The 13,563-nt window shown below is 36.8% G+C and overlaps 1 protein-coding gene across 1 annotated transcript in view; it reads left to right on the plus strand.

The window, feature by feature from the left end:
- TLL1 (tolloid like 1) overlaps positions 1-13,563 on the plus strand; it is a 259,709-nt gene that overhangs the window by 9,974 nt on the left and 236,172 nt on the right. The window lies entirely within an intron of this gene.

Below are 13,563 nucleotides of genomic sequence, written 5' to 3' on the forward strand. Positions count from 1 at the left end.
AAGTGATGATATCAGAGAAATATGTTTATGTTTTCTGTGAGATAGGTTCTGTGAGAGAACCATAGTTCTGTATTGTACTAGTTTTTACTTATAACCTATACATTGTTTATACATTGTTTTGTACATAATAAATAAGACTAATATACTTTTTTTGCTTATCCAGTTAGAGGCTTTTTAAATATGTCCCTTCTCACCCCCTAATGATCAATATTCCCTTCCTGTGTTCATTCTTTTGATGTTTACTGCTGAATTAACCAGGTTTTAGTCTTTAAAGGTCCTTTGGCATATTATAGAAACAACTTCTGTGATAATGTCATTGAGGTACTTTTTGCAGAGTGGGGCAAGGGAAGGATATATTGATGAATAACTCTTAGGAGAGTTGCATAAAATATTTTCTCAACCTATTGAAGTTAGTTTCTAGTAATGTCTTTCTTAAGGAAAGAGTTTGAGCACAGTAAAATAAATGTTTGCACTGGTTTTATATAAATTACTAAGATAAAACATTAAAATGGTCAGAATGCTTGTGTCCTCCTAAAATTTGTATGTTGAAACTTAATCCTCATTGGGAGGGTATGAGGAGCTTGGAACCTTGGGAGGTGATTAGGTCCCGAGGACTTCAGGAAGGGGACTGGTCCATGATGAAAAAGAGGGCTCCTTTGCCCCAGCTGCTGTGTGGAGACTCAGGGAGCACAAGGCTGTGTCTGAACGAGGAAACGTGCCTTAGTAGACACTGAATCTCCTGGCACCTTGAACGTGGATTTCCAGCCTGTAGAACTATGAGATAAAAATTTCTGTTGTTCGTAACCCACCCCGTTTATGGAATTTTTTTATAGCAGCCCTATCTAAAATATGGGGCAAATAAATAAATGATTTTGCCAAAGTCTTAGGGAATTAGAAATCACTCCCCCAGCTATTTATAAAAAGAGTATATGGCTAGAGTCTTCAATTCAATTTAATAAGTATTTACTGAGTACCTACTATGTTTCTGACATCAGTGCTTTATTATTAATAATATAAGATACAGGAAATTCACTACTAACTATATACAGTGTAGTAAGAAAGTAAAAGCAACAGTTTTTATAATACTGTAACTCATATAATTTAATAAATATTGACCAGTTACATATAAAAAATTATTTTTTCAGGTTTCAAGGAGGCAGAATAATGATCTATTAAAAATGTGGGCTTTGGAGTGAGAGGACCATGAGTTCTAATACTAAATCTCCCACATGATAACCATGTGTGGCTTTCAGCAAGTTATTTAACCCCGTTAAATTTCAGTTTTCTGAGCTATAAAATAAAGGTGATATTACAATCCTCATGATGTTGTTATAAGAATGAAGTAATTGTAAAGTACACATCACTTTTTCTGGAAGATAACAAACACTGTATTATTTTATCCACAGTAGTATAAATATATAACATGTGGAAGATCTTTAATCACAACTACTTATTTGTGGAGAGATGATCTTTATGAAACCATTTGTGGGGTAAAGGTCTTTGTTTCTTCCCATGAATAAAAACATTTTCATATCTCAAGTCCTCGGAACTTTTCAATTGAGAAGATAAATCCCCCAAATAGACCTTGTTTTAAAAGATACCAGAGGCAACTAATAGAAACATTTTCCGTGTGTTGTTCTCTTGGCTATTTGCTCATATGCCTAATACACTCAAAATATATTGACAATTTTCAATTCACGTTGACTAAAGTGTGAATAGAATCTTGGCTATATATATAGTCTTTCGGTAATTTCTGGTTCAGATTTTGTTTGCCATCTGGATCAATTTGAAGAGCTTAGATATTCACAATCAATGTTTACACAGAGCTAAGTTTGAGCACATGGCTCTAAACTGCAAATATTCATTAATTCATTAAACATTTTTTGAACATTCTTATGAAGGAAACATAGATTTATCCTTGGGGTTTATAGAAGTATCCCTCATCTAGTATAGGCTTCACATTGCCATTTGCAGGTACATGATTGCTCATGTGTAAATAGTTGTTTATGTATTAATCATATAATTGCATGCTAAAGTTATTTTAATTTAGCATTTGAAAATAGATACTACTATAAATTATGATAATCTGAATATGTTTTCTTATACATTTTTGCTGGATTTTTCTTTACTCAAGATAAATGAAGATTAATATAATATTAATATAATGCTTTGTGGGGAGCACTGCAACTTTTAAGTAAGTACTTTGTAGGCTTTGTTATTTGGCAGTGGACTAGTACAAGTGTAACCAATAATTACTTATGCAGATATTTGGAAGCAGTCTGTGTAAGCAGCTTGGTTTTAAAATCACACAACTTGATTTTAAAATTTGAACTTGTGGCCGGCCGCAGTGGCTCATGCCTGTAATACCAACACTTTGGGAGGCCGAGGCAGGTGGATCACCTGAGGCCAAGAGTTCGAGACCAGCCTTGCCAACATGGTGAAACCTTGTCTCTACTAAAAGTACAAAAATTAGCCAGGCGTGGTGGCGAGTGTCTGTAATCCCAGCTACCCTGGAGGCTGATGCAGGAGAATTGCTTGAACCTGGGAGGTGGAGGTTGCAGTGAACCGAGATTGCACCACTGCACTCCAGTCTGGGTGACAGAGTGAGACTCTGTCTCAAATAATAATAATAATAAAATAAAATAAATAAAATTTCAACTTGTTTCTCGTGTTCTCCCGTATTATTTGGTAGAGCACAATTCTGTTCTTCACACTATATCCTTATTCTTAAATACATTTGAAGTTACCGGGTTCACTTTTTCTACATTTACTAGTCAGTGGAAGCAAAAATGAACAGCAAAATGAATGAAGTGAATGTTTATTCTTTTTACTTCTCCTGTTCTACTGTGATTTTGAAAACTAAATATAAGCTTTGCTTTTTAAAAAATAATCGTAACTGGGTAGTGATATTAAAACTGGAAAACAAACTAGACTGGTAGTCAAGAAATGGAAATTCCAGTACTGGCTCTATGGCTGTATTTGTGGTGCCCTCAGGGCATCCTTTGGTTTTCCTGGGCCTCATCTGCTGAGGCTTGGAAATCTCTAAGGCTGTTTGAGGCCTAAAGCAATCTGAATCCTGGTGTCTCTGACATCAGAAGCAAGAGCTCCTCTCAAGTGGTACCAAGAAGTTGCAGTGCCAGGGGGCATACGCTGTACACCGAGAGGAAGGGGAAGGTGTTCACACCTCTCCTGGGGTCACTCTTGATAAACCCTCAGGTTTCTGACGGTTTTGTTCATATCATGGCAGCCACCATAGGCCCTGAAGTAGGCCATGCAGTTTCATGACTTGTCTGCCAGAATTAGCCCCGAAAGCAATCTATGCCTAAATTGCCCTCCCTCTTCCTATCTCATTACTTCTGAAAACAAACAAACAAAACTACCAAAGATAGCAAGGTATGTGAGAATAGCAGATATCTTACGTGTGTATCAGAGCATGTTAGTGTCACATTACCATCACAATTGAAGGTTGTTCAGTCAGATTTTTTTCACAGGAAAAAAATGGATTGGTATATTGGGATGAGGGAAAGCCTATTCTGTCAAGTTTGAGGTCAGTGTTCATAATGGAGAGAACAAGAACTATAGGCAACAAAACTGCAGGAAAATTGTTCTGGCTGAAAGCATTTTACCAAGTACATGACATGTTAACAGATATATCCTTATATTAATCAATTACTTGAATATATCCTTGAAAATATACTTCTGCTTGGCACAATTGGATATTGTTATTTATCTTCATAAAATTCAGCTCCACAAACCTTTAATTTTTCTTAAAGTGTCTAGTAAGGAACTATTCTTGTTAACTCATTTTATGTATATATTTTTTGGTGAGTTTAAATTTTCAAATCATCACCAAAGCAAGTTTCACTTTTGTGGCTTTTATAATAGTAAGAAGGAAGTCCAGTAGAAATCAATAACATGAATCTAGGTAGTGTAATTGAATTAGAAGAGCACTGGATATTCTGTAGGAGACTTAGGTGCAAATGTTGGCTGTTCTGTTTAATTATATTATCTTGGTCTACCTACACAATGCTTCAGAGCTTAAGTTCACACATTTGTAATGTGGGGATAGTGATCCCTAGTCTATGAAACATGTAATGATTACATGTGTAAGGTCTTGGTAAACTATGATGCACTGTACAGATTTAAATTAATACAAGCACTATTTTGCATATGATATGTTTCAGGAATATGCTTGGGGGGTACACAAATAAGATGTGTTCTCTTCCTAAAAGGATTTCAAAATCTACTAGAAAAAAAGTAACAAATACTTTAACTATCAATATAAAAATGCAGTAAACAAAGTACAGTCTCCCTTGGTATTCATGGGGGATTAGTTCCAGCACCCCTCCAGGTAGCAAAATCTGAGAATGCACTAGTCCCATATATAAAATGACGTAGTATTTGAATACAAACCATTCAATCCTCTCATAAGTTTGAAATCATCCCTAGATTCCATAAAACACTTAATACAATATAAACGCTATGGGAATAGTAATACTGTATTTTTTTTTTTTTTTTTTTTGAGACGGAGTCTCGCTCTGTCACTCAGGCTGGAGTGCAGTGGCACAGTCTGGGCTCACTGCAAGCTCCGCCTCCCGGGTTCACGCCATTCTCCTGCCTCAGCCTCTCCGAGTAGCTGGGACTACAGGCGCCCGCCACCACGCCCGGCTAATTTTTTGTATTTTTAGTAGAGACGGGCTTTCACGGTGGTCTCGATCTCCTGACCTTGTGATCCGCCCGCCTCGGCCTCCCAAAGTGCTGGGATTACAAGCGTGAGCCACCACGCCCGGCTGTAATACTGTATTTTTAAAATTCATATTTTTTAACCATTGCATTTATTTATTTATTTTTGAATATTTTCCATCTGTAGTTGGTTGAATCTGTGGATATGGAGGGCTGATTGTTTTATGGTAGCACAGAGGAGGGAATGCATTAATTATGCATCTCAGGGAAGGTGACATTTAAGCTGCATCTTGAAGTCCTGTAATTTTCTTCGTGGAGAAAAGATGGGGCAAAACTTTAGAGTCAAATAACTAAGATAAAAGTTGAAGCTGTGAAAGTTCTTGAATTTTATGAAAATACAGGAAGTGGCAAATGGTCTAATGTGGACAGAGCAAAGGATGTGTAAGAGTTAATGCTTTGGCAAGAAATGATTCTGAAAAATAGTGTAAAGGGATCTTTAAAGCCCAGGGTGTGACCTTGATCCTGTTGGCAGTGAGAAGTGAGCTTACTGAAAATTTAAAGCAGATCGTTGGCTTGATTATAGTCATATGTTATAAAGATATGTTAGGAGGTAAAGAGTGAGCTGGTGTAGTTGGTGGAAGAAGTAATGAGAAAGTGGGAGGAGGGAGGCGTGTTAGGTTATAGTAGAAGTAGAGGCAAGCACTGGATGAGTGCTTGCGTTTGCACCATGTCAGTAGCCACAGAAAAGAGGGATTGGAGGTAAGAGACCAGTGACCAGCTGGATGGCCTTGGGGTGAAGGTCAAGAAAGTAAAAGAAAAGAAAAGAAAAGAAAAGAAAAGAAAAGAAAAGGAGGAGTCAAAGATGACTTCATGGCTTCATACTTTAGTGACTGGATAGACAGTGATACAGACGAGCAAAGTATAAAACAATAAAAAAACTAAGTTTGTGTTTTGTAAAGCAATTGAATTTGGTTTTGAGAACCCTTTGACTTGCATATAATCCTTTATTTGGTATCACAAGTCCCCTCAAGTTGTTGTTTTTCAGGTGTATATTGGTTAAATTTGGACTTTGTATGCCATATTAACTTTGAAATCAACTTGTCAAGCCTCAACATATACATTTGGATTGCCATGGCATTGAATCTATGGGTTATTTTAAAGAGAATTATTTTTATAATATTGAACCTTCTAATCCATTAACATGGTATATATCTGTATTTGTTTAGGCCTCCTTAAATACTGTTTAATATTTAATATTTTTATCTGTAATTTGTGCATGCTTTTGATATAGATTTATTCATATATTTTTATTTTTTGATGATATAATGTAGCTTTAAAAAATTATTGTTAAGACCAGTTGTTGCTATTATGCAGAAATGTGTTTGATTTTTTATATTTTTACTTTTTATCCAACATTCTTGACAGTCTTGTACGTTTTAATAATTTATATGTATATTCTTCATATAGGCAATCAGATTATCTGCAAATAAACATGTGATTTTATTTCTTCCTTTATAGTCCCTCTGTTTTTAATTTAATTTAATTATTTTTTTGCTGTGCTGACAGCCTCCCAGTGTTGCACAGAAGTGCTGACTGAGGGCTAGCTTGCTCTGTTCTTAATTTTAAAGGGAATGCTTTCAATTATTTACCAATTATTCTATTTGGTATTTTTTTAAACAGAGGCACTTCTATCAAATTAGGAATTCTGTGTTTACTAAAAATGATATAATTATCCTTATTTCACCATTTAAAGTGATAAATTAGAATAATTAATTTACTAATATTAACCTACCTTGCATTCCTGGGAAGAAGACAATTTAGGCATAATCTATTCCTTTTTTTACATCTCTGGATTCAGTTTATTGTTACTTTGTTTCTGTGTTTATCAGTTTAATTGACTTAAAACTCTCCTCATTCTACTCTTCCTGTTGGGTTTTATTTGTTCCTTTAATACATTTGAAAATATTTTTATTTTGCCTCCATAACAGCACAAGATCACTTTAAACTAAATTCTCTGCTTGAGTGTATTAGGCTTCTGTCATAATATCAATTCAGAATGCAGACCTATTACCTATTTTGGGTATGGTTCTTGCTTATGTGGTCTCAGAAGATATTTGTTTTTCTCCCCTCTACTTAGTTTCAAGCTTCCAGAAAATTCTTGTGTGCAAGTACCTGGGATGGTATGAGTTTAATTTTCATTCTTCCTTATACTTAGAAGCCCCAGATGCAGGAATCCCTGATTTTTGGGGGATTACTGTATTATACTTTCCAGCCTGGGTGGGCCTTGCTCTATGTCTTCTATCCTTAAAGCCCTATGAGACATCAAAATTCAATGGTCATGCCAACAAATTTTGGCAAATGCCCTCAGTTGAAAGCTGGTTTTAGTCTTCTGCTTATCTCTCTGGATTCTCTCATTTGCTCAGCGATGAATATATTTCACTCTTCTGTCATCTACTGATACATTCAGGGCTTTAAAAAATACTTCATCTAGCATACTGAGTTATGCAGGAAGCTCAGCGCCAGTACCTAGTCTGTCATTGTGACAGAAACAGCAGTCATTAACATGGACTTTTAAATGTTAAACATCATCAGGGCATTTTGTTACAGAACTTAGATGTTATGATGATTAAATGGCTTTATTTGAAACTCATTTATCATTATATATCAAATATAACCCTAAGGTCCTCTATGAAAATATATCATATATCTAATTTGCTTAACATGGGGATTTTATAATAATCAAACTACTATTTGTTTAAGCTGACTTTTGAGGATATTCATTCAGTCCTGTGTATGTGTGATAAATCCAGAAGTTTCTTGAATTATTTGTAAACATTTCATTGTAAGGGTAAAAATTTTTGTACCTTTCACTTGAAAAGACTCAATTCAAATTTCTTGGGAGAAGAACATCCAAATGTAACTCAAACTACCCATTGTGATTTGCAAAGGAAAGACAGTGTTTGCATAAAGTGGTATCACAAGTTACCTGTACTGACTTGCTGCTTTCAGGCAGATTTGATTATTCTTTAACTTTGTAGAACAGCTAAGTCGGATTATGCTTTTCTTTGTCAGTAAGGTGGATTGGAAATATGTTTCTGCATCTTTTGATGCTTATTTGATACTTATTGCATTCTGTTTTATTGATATTAATAGAGAAGCAGCTCACCATCATCAGTCATTTCAGTTTTTTGAAAACAATTAATAAGGTTTCCATTTTTCTTTATTTAAAATAAGTTGAATTGATTTACCTTGTTGTATGGTTATTAAGACTTAATAATACAACTTTGACCTCAATTAATGTTTACACTCTATTAGTCTGTTGTCATGCTGCTAATAAAGACCTACCCGAGACTGAATAACTTATAAAGGAAAGAAGTTTAATTGACTCACAGTTCATTCAGTATGGCTGGCGAGGCCTCAGGACACTAACAGTCATGGTGGAAGGGGAAGCAAACACATCCTTCTTCACATGGCAGCAGCAAGGAGAAGTCCAGAGCAAAAGGGAGAAGGCCCCTTATAAAACCATTAGATCTCATGAGAACTCACTATCATGAGAACAGCATGGAGGTAACTGCCCCCATGATTCAATTGACTCTCACCAGGTCCCTCCCATGACATGTGGGGATTATGAGAACTACAATTCAAGATGAGATTTGGGTGTGGACACAGCCAAACCATATCATTCTGCCACTGGCCCCTCCCAAATCTCATCTTCACATTTCAAAACACAATCATGCTTTCCTAATAGTCCCCCAAAGTCTTAACTCATTCCATCATTAACTCAAAAGTCCACATTCCAAAGTCTTATCTAATATAAGTCCCTTCTGCCTATCAGCCTGTGAAATCAAAAGCAAGTTAGTTACTTCCTAAATATGGTGAGGGCTCAGGCATCGAGTGAATGCACCACTTCCAAATGGCAGAAATTAGCCAAACATAGGGGCTATACGCCCCATGCAACTCTGAAATCAAGTGGGTTAGTCAAATCTTAAAGCTCCGAAATGATCTCCTTTGACTACCTATCTCACATCCAAGTCACACTGATACAAGAGGTGGGCTCCCATGGCCTTGGGAAACTCTGCCTGTGTGGCTTTGCTGGGTACAGCTTCTCTCCTGGCTGCCTTAATGGGCTAGTGTTGAGTGTCTGCACCTTTTCTAGGCACAAGGTGAAAGCTGTCGATGGATTTACCATTCTGGAGTCTGGGGACTCTCTTCTCACAGTTCCACTAGGCAGTGCCCCAGTGGGGACTCTGTGTGGGGGTTCTGACCACACATTTTCCTTCCATACTGCCCTAGCAGAGGTTCTCCATGAGGGCTCTGCCCCTGCAGCACACCTCTGCCTGGACATCCAGGCATTTCCATACATCTCTGAAATCTAGGTAGGCATTCCCAGACCTCAGTTCTTGACTTCTGTGCACCCCTAGGCACACCACCACATATAAGCCACCAAAGCTTGGAGGTTGCACCCTCTGAAACAATGGCCTGAGCTGCATATTTTTGCCTTTTAGCCATGGTTCAGATGCAAGTCACTAAGTGTTGAGATGCACAGAGCAGGAAGGCCCAGGTCCTGGCCTGTGAAACCATTTTTTCCTCCCAAGCCTTCTGGCTTGTGATGGGAGGGGCTGCCATGAAGACCTCTGACATGCCCTGGAGACATTTTCCCCATTGTCTTGGAGACTGATATTTGGCTCCTTGTTACTTATGCAAATTTCTACAGCTGCCTTGAATTTCTCCTCAGATAGTGGGTTTTCTTTTTCTATATCATCATCAGGCTATAAATTCTCCAAACTTTTATGCTCTGCTTTTGTTTTAAACATAAGTTCCAATTCCAAGCCATATCTTTGTGAATGAATAAAACTGAATGCTTTTAAGAGCACTCAAGTCACTTCTTGAATGCTTTGCTGCTTAGAAATTTCTTCCATCAGATACCCTAAATCATTTCTCTGAGGTTCAAAGTTCCACAGATCTCTAGGCTGGGGGCAAAATGCCACCAGCCTCCTTGTTATAGCATAGCAACAGTCACCTTCGCTCCAGCCCAATAAGTTTCTCATCTCCATCTGAGACCAATTCAGCCTGGACTTCATTGTCCGTATGACTATGAGTATTTTGGTCAAAACCATTCAACAAGTCTCTAGGAAGTTTCAAACTTTCCCACATCTTCCTGTCTTCTGAGCCCTCCAAGTCTCTAAGAGTTTCTAAATTTTCCCACATTTTCCTATCTTCTTCTGAGCCTTCCAACCTCTGCCAGTTACCCAGTTCCAAGGTTGTTTCCACATTTCCAGGTATCTTTACAGCAGTACCCCACTCTACAAGTACCAATTTACTGTATTAGTCCTCATGCTGCTAATAAAGACATACCTGAGACTGGGTAATTTGTAAAGGAAAGAGGTTTAATTGACTCACAGTTCAGCATGACTGAGGAAGCCTCAGGCAGCTTATAATCATGGTAGAATGGGAAGCAAACACATCCTTCTTCAAATGGCGGCAGCACGGAGAAGTGCAGAGTGAAGCAGGGGGAAAGCCCCTTATAAAACTATCACAGCTCATGAGAACTCATTATCATGAGAACAGCATGGATGTTCCTGCTCCCATGATTCAATTACTTCCCACCAGTCCCTGCAATGACACATGGGGATTATGAGAACAACAATTCAAAGTGAGATTTGGGTGGGGACACAGCCAAACCATGTCAACACTCATTCAAAATTTCCTCTAATAACTTTCAGTTACAGGGCCTCAAAGGAAATCTTACGCTTCGATTTATGGCAATGTACCTTTTAATAGACTGTTAGAGACTAAAACCCCAAATTCCTCATGTAAGAGGCACCATAATGTTATTCTGAAGTCATAAGCCAATTCCAATTATCATGCTTGACTTGTATGTATGAATAGAGATGCCCTACAAGGTGCCATTCACTAATTAATTGTGGCTTCCTGAAAAATATGCCATTATTGATTTTTTTTGAGTTAAGCATTGATCCCTTTATGCCTCTTTTCTTTTAAAATTCAAATACTCTTTTCTGAATAACTATTAAGTTATTAACCTGAAAATCAGGAATGTGAAAGATCAGGCCCATTTCATAAATGTGCTAAGAACATATTCACTAGGAAGGCAGGAAAGCAACCCTGAGAATTATTCTAAACTACTTCACATGTTTGTTTTGGGACAGCTTACAGTCTGAGCGCCTCAGTGACTCTCTTATCCTTTAAACTCTTGCATTCCTTATATTGAAGCCTTTGCATTATGTTCATTCTTTGTTAGCCTTTATCTGGTTACAGAGATTTTTTTTCTGTAAAGAAATTATTCTGACCTTATATTGGATTTCATTTTCAAGGTGGTAGCTATTTCCCTCAATGCCATTCTTTGACGTAAATCCAAATTGTGTTTGCACTGAGTCATTAATGACTGCCTGCAAGTCAGCACTGAGCATTTGAGTGAGACTGTCACTCTATAGACACATTAGCTCCCAAAGAATGATGATAATTTTTAAACTCTATCTTTAATAAGGATTTGTAATTGAGTGTTTGCTAAAGATATTTGGTCCAAATTGAGTTATTATATTTCTTGATATAGGACTACATAAAATCTTAATAAATCCAAGCAATGTGAACTTCTGCTTCTGTACAGGATGGGGTAAGAGGGACTACATTTATCATTGTGACTGAAACAACTAAGAAACTGGGCAAAATATATGGAGCAATGGTTCTCAAGACACTGGGCATCAGGCAGCAAAGAAAAGTTATTGCTGGGAGTTGGAAAAGAAATAAAGTGAGCCCTGTGATTGCCTCAATTTACTGTCTATACAGCAGCGTTGAGGAATCCAGGCAGAGACCAGAGTCTCCTTCTGTTGAAGATGTGGAGCTGGAAATTCAAAGAATCCAATGCAGCTAGAATTTCCAGGGTGAAGTGTCAGAGCTGCATAGAGAAAGAACTCTGGAGCCATGCAGAGAATCCCTACCTTGTATTCAGAATATCCAACCCAAAGATTTACCTCACTACTGATTAGTACATGCGTGGGAGAACACTCCCTATGGCTGAGGAAATAACTACCAAAAGAAAAAAGAAAAAAAATTCCTTGGGGCTCACCCAGAGCAGGTAACGGTACCTATTCTCATGCGGTACACTTGTACAACTTCATAATTTATTGAGCATCATGTAGAATATTGAGAAGAGTTTGCCACAGTTAATGAGGAGATCTTAGCCCTAATTTAAACACTCTGGTCCCACCTAAAAAAGCTAGAAAAAAATACAGAAGGGATCCAAGCAACTTTACTGCTTCCTAGGATAAAACTCAAGAACATTTATTGAAATATAAACAATTCCAGCAACCAACACATTGAAATTCAATCATTGTTGTCTTGCACCCAATTAGTATTATAGCATCATTTTAAGAGTCAAAAAATCCTGGAAACAATGGAAATGTTTATCATTAGACAAATGGTGGCTAGAATATCTTATAACACTGAAGTAATCAGAGTTGCTGGAGAGAAGATAGATTGGAGCAGGGGAGGACAAAGTATAGAAAAATGTCTGAAGAGATAATGGCCAAAAATTCCTAAATTTAGTGAAAACAGTAGATCTGTGTGATCTAATGATCTCAACAAATCCCCAAGTACAAGGAACATGAAGAAAACTGCACCATGTCACATTACAATCAAGTTGATTAAACTCAGTGATAAATAGAAAATATTAGAAGAAGCCAGAGGGAAGAACACACTACAGGGGAACATACAGAGGAGTTACTCATGGAGAATAATAATGACAGCAGATTTCTTATTGTAAGCAATGCAAACTGGTACATAGTAGAGTAACATCTTTAAATAATGAAAGAAATGCACTGTCAACTTAGAATTCTCTACCCAGCAAAAATATCTTTCATGAATTAAAGTGAAATAAATAATTTTCTAGATATACAAAATCTGAAAGACTTCATTGCCATCCAACTTAACCTATGAGAAATGTTAAAAGCAGTCCCTTACGTTGTGGCAAATAACAGATTAATGTAGATGTTAAATAGATTAGAACCATGTTTATTGTTGAATAGAAGTTGTGAGAGCAGACATTCTTATTCTTTTCCTTATCTTTAGGGAAAAGCATTCAGTCTTTCATCACTAAGTGTGGTATTAGCTGGAGATTTTTCATGGGTGACCTTTATCAGGTTGAGGAGGTTCCTTTCTGTTACTACCTTTCTGGAGTTTTTAATTAGGAATGCTAGATTTTGTCAAATGATGAGTGTGTGTGTGTGTGTGTGTGTGTGTGTGTGTGTGTGACATTAACAGCTTACATGTAAAATGTGATGTATACATGCACATGCTTTTTGTAAAAATTGACTATATAATTTTAAAATTATGTAATAAACACATTGTGTGACCATGATTCAGTATAACTTACCACATTTACATGTTTTATATGTAATCTATTAATAAGATAAATTACACTGATTGATTTTCACATGTTAATTTGTTAAGGCCTGCTTGCATTCCTGGGAAGAACCACACTTGATCTTGTGAATGCAATAAGTCAAGTTCTAGTTAATGCAGTAAGCCAAGAATAAGAAATCAAAGGAATACAGATTGGAAAGGATAAAGTAAAACTCTGTTTGCAGTCAGTGTGATTGTCTATGTGGAAATCCAATGGAATTCCCAATAGAGCAGTTCTTATAAACTGCTATGTGAGTTTAGTAAGATTGCAGGATATATGATCACATACAAAAATTGGTTTCACTTCTATATAATAGGAGTGATCAGAAATGGAAACTGCCAAAACTGCCATCGACAATTGCATTAAAATATGTGATTTTAAGGATAAATCTTCCAAAGTATGTGCCAGGTCAGTACACTGAAAACTACAAAATATTGGTGAGAGATTTTAAAGAAAACCTA

Source organism: Hylobates moloch, unplaced genomic scaffold (genome assembly GCF_009828535.3).
Source record: "Hylobates moloch isolate HMO894 unplaced genomic scaffold, HMol_V3 SCAFFOLD_3, whole genome shotgun sequence".
Taxonomy (NCBI): Eukaryota; Metazoa; Chordata; class Mammalia; order Primates; family Hylobatidae; genus Hylobates; species Hylobates moloch.